This window comes from Lepisma saccharinum, chromosome 13, assembly GCF_977018435.1.
Source record: "Lepisma saccharinum chromosome 13, izLepSacc3.1, whole genome shotgun sequence".
NCBI classification, from domain to species: Eukaryota; Metazoa; Arthropoda; class Insecta; order Zygentoma; family Lepismatidae; genus Lepisma; species Lepisma saccharinum.
The window spans coordinates 66,355,445-66,368,191 of record NC_139241.1 but is presented as its reverse complement, the minus strand read 5'-3'; the positions used below and the strand labels follow the sequence as shown (position 1 = coordinate 66,368,191).

The 12,747-nt window shown below is 39.2% G+C and overlaps 1 protein-coding gene across 2 annotated transcripts in view; it reads right to left on the bottom strand.

Annotated features, from left to right (window-relative positions):
• Positions 1–12,747, bottom strand: part of LOC145997389 (Ig-like and fibronectin type-III domain-containing protein 2) — a 430,200-nt gene that overhangs the window by 175,812 nt on the left and 241,641 nt on the right. The gene's annotated exons all lie outside the window — the stretch shown is intronic.

The following is a 12,747-nucleotide window of genomic DNA, read 5'->3' as shown; positions in this document are numbered from 1 at the left end:
ATGAGTTCACTGTTTAAAAAAATAAGCATTAACACAATTTTTATATTCACATACCTCTTTACAAAAATTCCTGAGCACGTCACTACAAATAAACAAATCTAGTGCACACTAGAGCCTTGGCTTATCAATACCTATGGGGTATCCTACAATTACAGTCAAACCACAACCTCAATTATCGAAGATGTAGCCTCTCCATGTAAAACAATTGCGACGTAAATATAGTAGATTTTGCTTAAATATCTTGTGACATTCATACCACCTTTATTTCATTTGCTACAAAGAAGCGTTTGGGTGCGTTGTTTATAAAAAGCGAGTGGGGGATTATATTTCTAATGCATATTGAATACATTGGTCTTAACTCATAATCATGCCGTAAGAAGAAACAAACTCGTGGGCTAGTGGTTATCGCACTGGGTTGTCACTCTAATAGTCGTAGGTTCAAATTCTCACGGTGGCAAAAACTTTTCGTAAGCTTTATTCGTTCCCGTTGTTACTATTTGAATTAGTCTTCTTTGAAATTAACAACGAAATATTATACAATTAATTCTCTCTTTCAAAATAGTAATATGAGGAAAAGTTTTTTATTATAAGAATTGGTAATTTTAGTAGTCTCAACACATCTAAAATCCAAAAAAAATGCTAGATCGACGTTATTTTCTACTAAATTCTAAATCCACGTTATACACAGATAGGCTAATAGAGCGTGGACCTACAGTTTAAAATAAGATACGAACCGACCAAGTGGTAAATATATCGACGTCTTGTAATCAGTGTGTCCTATTCCGAGTTCCAGTCAGGTCGCATAATGTTTCAGATTCCATTTTAAACATATCCCGAGTCGTGATTAGCCTATGTGTGCAAAAAGTAATGTTAAAACAAACTCTTGACCTCAATAATACAAGTTGTGTATTTTCTTTCAGCTGTGGTTCCCTCTTTTTCGCGAGAAATAACAAATTAACCTAATCATTAACTCAACAAATAAAAAAAATGCATCTCTAAATTAATTAATAAAAAACTGTTATTACACCCAAACCTCTATTTTATCGTAAATATAAATAAAATATCATCTCACGTAGTGAAAACAATATGAAAATTGTTCTAATAAGTGATATATGATTGTCAAACACATACATGAATACATTATGTTACAGATTCCACCGATGTAGTTTCCGGTGAAGTGATTATGATGAAATAACTTTCCGGTTCTCGTCGGTGGAAACCTTCGCACACCGGACACGTTTCAATGTTATTGTGAGATTGAAGTTCATCGCTTGATAATAGAAGCATTTGGTTTCGATTCGCGTAAGAGGCTGCCAATAGTCTCAACCTCTTCAACCATCTTTTCAAAAAAAATATTTGATTACGTCTGGTCCTCGGTAAACATACGGTTCATCTATCATATCCTGTCGCACAACAACATATCCGAAACTCGAGGCTTCGTGTGGTGTTGTGAAAAAAAAATTCGGGGATTTAGAATATACATGACTTGATTTATTTATTTCTTTTTTTTTCTGAGGGCATATACGAGTCTTATTCAAAAACTGGAATAATTGTACCTTTCGAATTGAATTTATGGAGGGGTAGAGAAAAAGCCAATATGGACAGGTTAGAAACAAGTGATGTTATGATGATAGCCGTCGCCATTTCAGAGTGGCAAATGTTTAACATTAATTGTTGAATTTTATTTTAGGCTAGGTATATTCAACGTGCCCCACTTCGTCAATTTTATCAAAAACAACCATTATTCATCCTCATCGTTACCATTAGCCAAAATAGCCTCGCTTCTTTTTTTTTCCACAATTTTCGTAGTGATCTCCCTTCGCAATTGGCTTTTGTAGATTAACAAAAATCGTCTGAAGTTTGAACACGTCATACCGGTGCAAGCTGTTTTTGTGATTGTTCTCCTCGGTTATTCAAAATATCTAATTTTCGCATATTCAAATACACACAAGTGAAGAGGGGTTCATGCCACATTAGTGATTTTAAATTGTATTCTCGGAGCCATGCACACATTTCCTAACATTGTTGGCTTGTAGTCGATGAGTTGTGCAGGTACAGCTGTGAAGTTGTTAATAATACCCAACACAAACAAGTCACCCAACATTGCTTTTCAACATAGATTTTTAACTAGAAAATTGTTATGATTACAGTACACCCTTATCAGTATACAATAACATGGTGCCATTTTTCTGTTTCTGTTGCCAACAAAAGCAAATCTACAGACCACAGGTTCGAGAAATAAGACATTAACTATATTTTGCATACATGTAGGTACGCCCCCGCGAGGTGTGTTATTGGAAGACTCAATACATGTGAGCAGTGGAGTAATTTTTTTTTCTTTTATTTTGATGTCTATGTATTTATCTGAACCCTCTTGTCCAACCAAAACAAAAAGCTCCGGTCCCATCTGGAGACTGCAAAAACTGATATGTATGTTTATTCAGAAAAACTATCCATGGACAATACCGTTGCACCCTCCATGTGCATTTTTCTTGTTGGCTGAACGCGAAGATGCCCGAGACTGCTTTCGAAATTGCTTTCAGCCTCGCATCACAATACAGCCGTTTTCTACAATTCTATTAGCCTACTATTATTATCTAAAACTATTTCATCACACACCATCAAAAAAAATAAAAAATAACATTTCTCTCCTTCCCTCGCTTTTAGCCATCGTCCAGTGTCCTTCTAGATAGCAGGTGAATCGTGACTAGCTAAAGTATTGAAATCAAAACATAAATTATCCGTTATAACCCCCCTCCTCTTTTTTTTCTCTCCCCTTCTTTACATGCACGCTCGATGACATTGAAATAAACAAAAACACACCGCTATGCTTAACAAAAAAAAAACATCCATTGTACAACTCTATAGGTCGAGGTTCATAAGTCTCGTGCATCTCATGCCAGAGGTTGTATATCTTGTTTACAGTTTATAGTGGCATCATATTCCTTCACTCGAGAAACTTGCAAGACAGCTCATTACTAGATCTGTTTTGTCCATATGACAATGCTTGCTATCAGTAATAAAATATTTATGTTGTTTAACCTAACAGCTGAGGGGCCGGGGCATTCCACATTTACCTTTGCTAGTGCAATAAATATCAATATTTTTAAGTTATGCAATAATTTTTGACATTATATTCATGTCCATTTCCAAAGCTAGATTTATATACACAAACAACTCGCTCTTGCAATATATTATCTATTGTGAAAAATTCTCGCATGTTCGCAAAACAGGAAATACACGTCATAGCTTCCGTGAATCGAGCGCAAGGTTACTGGAGCACGCAAAATACCGTATGCCAAAAATTAAATATTCCAAATACAGGCATCATGCACAAATAGAATAATCGGGTTGAATTTACAGTCTAAAACCACCATGTTCTGGCAGCAAGTATCAAAAACATGTGGTTAGAAGATTTTGATAGGAAGTGAGTGAAATAGTTGTTGCAAATTACCTTTTAAACCCAGTACATGTGTAGGAATATATTGCGTATAAGCTGTCTCACTCTCTCCGTATGTGTGTCAGGTAGTCGTGTCGATCGTTAGTTGTATGTCACAGCTTAACTATACTAGGTAATATTTTTACATAAGATAAGTTGGCATACTCTGCAAAAATATATGTTTCAAGCTTCTAGCTGTAGAGCCTATTTGCAAAATATAAGTTTGGCTCGTCGAAAGCAACTCAAACAGTGTTGCCAGCTGTAGGTTAATTTTCCCCGTTATACAATTGCAAGAGGTGAGTTGCTTATACCCTATCTGGAAGATGTGTCCATGGCTTATGTCGTAGGTTAATTTAGTTTGCAATAGATCTTGTGTGTTGGCCCTTACAAGTGATATAGCTGCCTTTCTGCCTTTGAGTCACCTGTAAGGCTATATGTGGGTGGGCGAGTGAGGTTAGTTTAGTTTACAATAGATCGACCTGTCATGCTATATACTACTTTCTGCTTTTTGAGTTACCTGTAAGACTATATGTGGGTGGGCGAGTGAGGTTAGTTTAGTTTACAATAGATCGACCTGTTATGCTATATACTACTTTCTGCTTTTTGAGTTACCTGTAAGACTATATGTGGGTGGGTGAGTGAGGTTAGTTTAGTTCACAATAGATCACACTTTGAATTTGCTCACACTCTCTCTGTCTGTGTGTCAGGTGGTCGTGTCGATCGCTAGTTGTATGTTACAGCTTAACCCAAACTAGGTAATATTAACTGTACTTCAAAAAATAAAATTATATGTATCTCATATCGAACTAGAAATAAAAAAAATCAAACATTAAGCATTCATGCAGATTAATTAAGCCATAAGTTCAAAATTTTGACCCCCACACAAATCACATTACATACATACATACATGTGGAAAAACAGAAGTATACAAAAGCTCTCTGTAAGTAAGACTAATCGGGGGTGGACCTACAGTTTCAAGAACCACTTGTGCAAGTATCAAATCCTTAAATACCACTGCACCATAGGGGGAGGAGGCCCGGTGAGAGGGGGTAGAGAGCTGGAAACATTAACACCGCTATTGCCAGTTAGCGTCTTCTTCATCTTATTGCATACTTATCATCTTATAGAAGATTACGCCATCAACTTGTAACTTGTAGGTTAGCCTCGCCTGTGAAATATCATATGTTTAAAAAACAAAAAGTTTGTGAAGCAACTAGTCAGTGTTGCCAACTCCTATTGGACAAATCTTCGACGACAACCCCCTCGCACAATTCGAGCACAAAAACTTCCGCGACAGACCTCGGTGCGAAAAATAAATTTCCCCACTGGTCCAAGCACACCCTTCCACGCATACAAAAGCATTTCGACAAGCACATGTACAATTTGGATTTCACCTCGACGGTGCTGCAGAATAACAACAATCCAGCCGATAAGACACCTCTGATCAAATTAACACTACACACTACGATCAAAATCCAATATAAGTTAGTTCGGTGCGCAAATTAAAAAAATAATAACTCACAAAACTCTACAGAGGCATTGGGCTTTTGATAGCCATGACCGTTAGAACTAGTGTTGAGCACCCACGCACCCTGGCGAGGTTATAGGGGGCCAGAAATCCTAAAAAAAAACAATTATTATTTGTTTGTTTGCATCACAATACGAAAATAATAAGAAGTACGTACGTGTGTGTGCGTGTGTGGCACATCGTTTCGCGAGAGAGGTTTGCAAAAGTCACGATATACATTGGCGCCCGGGACTTGGAAATAATGCGTATTCGCTCACCACTGTTGCCAGCTCTAGGTCTCTCTCTTTATCTTACAGCAATATTAGTATCTCTATTTTTTCTAGTTGTAGGTGGGTTGCCAACACACTCTAGTTAATAATGCTACATATTATACACACACACGCACACACATACTGTGTTGCCATCCACCCATCTCTCTCTCTTTTACGGCAGTACATATTTGTTGCCGGCTCTCCTTGCCCAGTGTGTGTAGGTTGGCAAAAATTGCTTTATGCACTGTAAGGCAAGCCTCAAGCAAAGTTGCCAGCTCCATGCTTTAGGTTAGGTTAGACCAAGAAAAGCTGTAGGTAGGCTGTCGGTTGTTTAACTCTTCCCTCTCTCTCTCCTTTTTGTAAAAAGCTATGGCAAAAGTACCAGTAGGTTGGCAACCTTGCTTTATGCACTGTAAGGCAAGCCTCAAGCAAGATTGCCAGCTCCTTGCTTTAGGTTAGGTTAGACCAAGAAAAGCTGTAGGTAAGCTGTCGGTTGTTTAACTCTTCCCTCTCTCTCTCTCTCTTTTTTGTAAAAAGCTATGGCAAAAATACCAGTAGGTTGGCAACCTTGCTTTATGCACTGTAAGGCAAGCCTCAAGCAAGGTTGCCAGCTCCTTGCTTTAGGTTAGGTTAGACCAAGAAAAGCTGTAGGTAAGCTGTCGGTTGTTTAACTCTTCCCTCTCTCTCTCCTCTCTTTTTTTGTAAAAGGCTATGGCAAAAGTACCAGTAGGTTGGCAACCTTGCATAAGGCAAGCCTCAAGCAAGATTGCCAGCTCCTTGCTTTAGGCTAGGTTAGACCCCAAAAAAATCTTGGTGATTTTTTCGAGTAAGCAGCTGGCAACACTGCCAGAAAATAAGGCTCATGCCTTACGAGAGAAATCCATTAAGGCAAGCCTCACCGAGCCTCATTTTCGGTTTGTGAACTCCCCCACCTGCACTACTAACATAGTCTACGTCAATTCCACACTGGGGTCTCAGGAACATATTCCGCCAAGGCTTTGTGTTTCCTTAAGGCATCCCGGTGATGTAGTGCTGGACAAAGTTACTACCTTAAAAACAAAGGACACATTAACGATTATAAATATAGGAGGACAAGCCTAGAAAATGCAGGATCAGGACAAAGATGGCTCTAAACCAGACAATAATGCAAATTATGTTTAGGGCATGCGTTCCCACCTTCCCCCAGATTTGGCCAGTAGACATAAAACATCCCTTGGCAGCGTTTCCGCGTGCGTGAAATACATGAACTGTATAATTTCCACATGTTTAGAAGCAACGGCATCGTCTTCTCAGCCCTCTTCTTGTATTTGTACTCCCTGGCGACCTCAGCCAATGGTCTTAATTGATGATTCCGAAGCCCTGCCCTCCCCCCCTTCACGAAAAACACCCTCTAACGGCATTTATATGCACTTTATTGCCCAAATCGACCGCCATATTTCTTACCAGAGACACAACGAACGCCAAATTAAATTCCAAACATCGTCCCACCTCACGTCAATAACGCTTTTTCAATGCGATTTATCGCCAGTATATTACCTGTTTGTCCCATAATGCCACGCTGCATTCCAATCCATCATTATTAAGGTATTTAGGTCATTAAAAACCTCCCCCAAAAGACACCCATCGCCGAATAGAAAATGGCGGGAGAAGATGTGTAACTTTGAGCGCGGACCTCGACGAAAGCGCACAACAGACCAATGAACGACGGCCAATAACACCGACGACCAACTTCTCTTTAAAACCCGTTTATGCGTGGCCGTTACGCTTGTTATACGCAGCAGTGCGTGATGTCGTTCCTCGACACTTTTCCTAATGCGGAATATCCATTATGTCATTGCTAATTTATGTCTGTGATGACTGTTATTGACTTTTACTTGGAGATGAAACAAGGCACTAAAAAAAGGTGGAACGTGGACAGCGGACCCAAGTTTACGGCGATCGTATACGTCCATGTTGCACGCAAAATTGTCGATGTACGGTGTGATATATGGTGATGTTAAATTTGAAGAGCACCCTGTCTCCATGCTGATATTGGTAACATAGGACTAAAATCAAGCTTTCCAATTCATTACGTTGGTCTTGGTTTTTGTATGTGTAAAATTTAGTTTCTATGCAAAAATCACAGCGGAATGAGGTAGTTTATCTTATTCTTGTCCCATATATGAACAGAGTATCTCGATATAACACAAAAATGCAAAAAATAATCTTACTAATTCCTATTAATTAAATCTTATTAATAATTACCTACTATTTGCGATTTCAGTGATTTAGTTCTTTTTCATTGTCCTTCGTTAACAATGAACTAAGATTCTTAAAAACAAAAAGACATGAATTAGGCAAAATTTTAATAAGGAGAAGTAACTGTCACAATCTGACGTGTGGGTGTGATAGAATCACGGTTGTGATTTTACGAATCAAGGTGATTAAAATCACAGATCTGCGTCAATCATGAATCACTGTGATTAAAATCACAGTTCTGCGTCAATCAGGAATCACCGTGATTAAAATCACAGTTCTGCGTCAATCAGGAATCACTGTGATTAAAATCACAGTTCTGCGTCAATCAGGAATCACTGTGATTAAAATCACAGTTCTGCGTCAAACATGTATCACTGTGATTAAAATCACAGTTCTGTGTCAGTCATGAATCACTGTGATTAAAACCAAAGGTGTGATTCATGAATTACCGTGGTCAAAATCACAGCCGAATGTTTTTCTTACCCTCACTAGCTGTTCGTACAAAACGGAAGCTTCTTGTTGTAGCCCCCACGTGTTGTGAATAGGAAAAAGGGCTCTGCCGAAATGGAAGCTCGACCTTGGCAAGGATACGCACAAGGGAAGTGTAACCCTCCATGTCGGAACGTGCCCTGAAGGCAAGATGGGACTCCGGTAGGAGGAATCCAAAGCAGCCGTTTCGTAGTTACTTCTCGCACGTTCCAGGGCACGAGGAAAAGGCCATCCATCACTGCTCCGTCAACGCCAGGAAACAATACGTCGCAACAATGTGACCTGGACAACAATGAAGCTGCAGGGTTCAGTGTCGAAGAGCGTTTTGGTTGCTAGAGTTACATGTAGTTCGCCATTTTTAGCATCAGAGTAAGATAAGAGATACTAAGCTAATCGGAACTAGAGCTACTGCTAGAGTGTATCTGAGATGTGTACCAGCACAGAATCTAACCTGTGGACCGTCGAATAAAACATTACTGAACAGGAAGGACTATAGATTCCAAAGTAAATTGCAGATCCAGTATCGGTTGGTTTCTGCTGTATGGAGCGAAGATAGTTTGCAGAGCATTCACGCACTAAACCAGAAGACATGGAGCTTGCAACAATTATTGCTGCTGTACAAGGATTGGAGACGAGAAATACTCCTTTATATGTTTCCCCTCTGGGAAAATATATCCTGTTCTTTCTTATTACATCAGGGAAGACAAGTAAAGCCATATGGATGCAAATTGACAGCCTATCCAAAAAATATCACCCAATTTACAGAGCCTGCAATATCTGCAATGCGAATAGACAGTCATATGTCACTGTTCTCAAGTTTCAAATCAATGGATGAGAAACGAATCCTAGTGAGAAATTAACAAATCCTAGTCTTGAAAGATCACGGCTGTTGAACAAAATCACGGCTATTGAACAAAACCACGTGATAAAATCACGGCTGTTGAATGAAACCATGTAATAAAATAGCGATAGGGGGAACAAAATCTCATGAAAAATAACAAGCGAGGGAACAAAACCGTGAGAAATCACAAGCGGGGAAAGAAAACCGTGAAAAATCACGACCGGCGGAACAAAGCCTCGGAAATAATCATGACCCAGAGAACAAAACCTCGTGAAGAATCACGTGGGGGGAGCAAAAACTCCTAAGCTCATGTGTGGTGAAGAACAGAAAAATCATGGACGACCAAACAAAAAATGGATGACGAAGAAAACTTTGGAAAAAATATGAATGAGAATAATGGCAAAATATGAATCACTATATGAGCAGTGATACAGAAGCATACCACTGCATTCCAATCTGGTAGAGAGGAGCGTTTACAACTGTACATCCATTTATAAAATGGTGGGCTTTTTTTATGGCTTTGAATATTTTTACACTGGGACACTTCGTTCGAGTAGAGGAATTTGGAACAATTGGGAAAATTGATAAAGTGTATCATGAGATCTGGAAAGTATGTAACGAACCTCGCGCTCATGGTTATTTTCTGGAAAAGACTGGGGGAAATAGAATTGGTCAAAGTTATGCACGAGGATCAAAAATCATCGAAACTTATGACAGATAAACAAAACGGAGCGAATAATGCATGAAGAACAAACTCTGATTAAATAACAAAACCTGGAGAAAAAACATGATTGAGAAAATACACTGAGTGGGGGAAAAAAGTGAAAAATCATGATTGATAAACAAAAGTTGGATGTAAACCTCGACTGAGGAAAAAGTCAGAGTGAAAAATCATGGCTGAATGAATGAAATTTCTTGTTTATTGGTGTAGAAGGGCGGTTTCCTTGACTTCTATTTGTTCTTTTCCCTTTCCATTGACGTTGTTGTTGTCTTGTTGTGGTTTCCTCTGCGACTGTCGCTCGAGGGGCATGGCTGAGGAACAAAACCAAGTTAAAAACAACAGAAAAGGAACAAAACCAAGTTAAAAACAACAGCCAAGGAACAAAACCAAGTTAAAAACAACAGCCAAGGAACAAAACCAAGTTAAAAACAACAGCCAAGGAACAAAATCGAGTGACAAACGATAGCTAGAACTAAAACTTAGCAAAAAATCATAGACGAGGAACAAATTTAGTAAAAAAACATGAAACACTGGAAAAAAAAATCTTGGACCAGAGATACACAACCGTACCTTACTGCCCTCTAGATTCCAGAAAGTCAATATCAGTTTATAAAATTATAGGTTTGCGACTTTTTCAAAGTTATTTTACATTGGGGCTTCTAATTTGAGGAGGAAGCGTGGGGGGACACCAGGAGGCAAAATCGTTAGAGGCCTCTCCCGTGTCATGAGCTTCGGAGAGAATCTATCAAACTTTCGATCCGCCGACTTGCCTCAGGACAAACCGACAGTCTCTTATTGGATCGGAGAAGGCGGGCAACTCTGTCGGAATTAAGTCACGTGATTTCGAGAATGTGCGGGGGGGGGGGGGGGAAGGCACGTAAAGATCCCTATTGCGTTGGGTTTCTTTGTTCCTAGTTAAGAGTAGCCGGTTCAAGTATTTCATCCAGTATAAAATTTAATTAATTAATCAGGAACATTAAACCACATTTAATATTCAGTACTCAAGAAGTACATCAGGGATTTTGATTACGTTGAGTAAATATTTTCGGCCAATATCACCAGTATGATTACTATTTACCGATTTAAGTCCGGGAAAGTGTCTGGTAAGAAAGTAAGTGATGAAAACTACGGATGAGGAACAAATGTTATGATGACCATGAAGGTAAAGGGAGCCAAAAACCATTGACACAGAAAATTGGTAAACATATTACGGAATGAATAAAACAAGGGCTATAACACGAAATGAGAAAAAAAAGAAATATCGCTGATGAACTAATGAGAGAAAGTAAAGAAAATAGGAACAAATGAGAGAATTATTAAATTAAGGGAAAAGATGAGTTAATGAACAACAAACTGGCTAACAAATGAGAGTAAATGATGAAATTATGAACAAAAGGGAATCACGGATGGGAAAAAAATAGATAAAAATACACAAGTAAGAGAAACTGATGAAAGTGAGATCAAGAAAAATGATTGGTGAACAAATTGGAGAAAATGAAGCAACACAAGAAACTGGATAAAAGTAATGAAGGTAGGAAACAGGAGAAAAATAATTGATGGGGAAACAAACGTTCAAACAGGCCTCAAAACAGAAATATGGAATGAATGAGAGAAAGTGATGAAACCAGAAACTAAGAGTAATCACTGATGAGGAGAAAACTATAGTAAATACAGAAATTAAGAACAGTTGGGAGAAATGATGAAACCAGAACCATTGAGTAATCACTAACGAGGAGCAAAGTAGAGTAAATGCAGAAATGAAGAACAGATGGGAAAATTAAGAAAGAAGCAAAGATTAATCACTGAGAAGGAGCAAACTAGAGAAAATGCTGAAATCAGGAATAAATGGGAGGAAGTGATGAAACCAGGAACAAAGAGTAATCATTGATGAGGAACAAACGAGAGAAAATGCTGAAACAAGGAACAAATGGGAGAAAATGATGAAACCAGAAACAAAGAGTAAGGAACAAAGATAAAATGTTGAAAATAAGGAACGAGCAGATTGGAAATCATGAAAGTCCTATGTATAATATTTACTAACCGTTTAGGATCAGAAATACTTTTATAAAGCACGGTATATGGTCAGGGGAGTTGGCAGTACTAGATCCTTACCCGGTGGTCGAGAATAATGAAGAAATATATGGACACGCGATACAGAAGGAGTACGACGTAATTCATGAACCGCCAGGGCACACAACGCCTCAGCGGGGATTTCTCGAAGTGGAAAAAGAAGACGACATAATTCGCGATATATCTTGCAGAAGATTTTCCACTCCCTTTCCTCCATTGCGGATCTTCAGGGAGGATATTTCGATTCTCGTTCCGCCGCGGGCATCAGCAGAAATCTCTCCTTCTCGCGTCTCTGCCTCTTCTTCCTCCTCCGGGAAGATTCACGATGTACATAACGCACAGAATAAGGTCCAAAATGAGGGTATATGAATGGCGGATCCATGGAGGAGAAGGAGTGTATTACAGAGAGCTGTGTCGCAGCTTTGCGGTGGCCAAGATTGTGTCAGTTTCTTTTCCTCCCCCCCCTTTTTCTCCTTCGGATTCCTTTCTCGTGCCAGATTCTTTGGTTACCAACAGCATCTTGCCAGCAAAATATTTGCACACGTCCTATTAAGCAAACCAGAAAAACAGCTGAAGAACGATACTGCACTTGAATCTGCAAAAGGCGTGTATTCCTCGCCCGGTAACTAGTCTCTGGCGCCTGTACACCGAGTCAGCAAATATTGCAAGTTCCTATATGATCACTGGCGTACGCAGGGAGGAGATGATGGGGCTATAGCCTCTCCTGAAATTGATTTCTCGCATCCCTCCAACCACCAACCTCTAACCTTCTGTATACCTACACGCTAATAAGATCACGACATCTTGCCTTTGTTTGTTCCAATCTTATTGAATTTTATTTTCAACCAGCGGTCTGACAGACGTACCATAATAATTACGTTTGTTTCTTTGTTACGTTGTCCTTCAAATGACTCTTAACTCACATTCAATTTGAGCAAAATATTGATTTTGATTTGGTTATTTTTGCTTCGCTTTTCAGCCACTTTCGGCTAATAGCAAAGACGGGGATGAGTGATGATATGATGAAATTGATGGACACTCAAAAACACCCATGCCGGGTTTCGAACCCGGGACCCATGGCGTCGTAACGCGATGTGCTAACCACTCTGCCACGGAGGCCGACGATGTAACCAAAACATTACATATTACTTTGAAGTACCTCTCTTCAG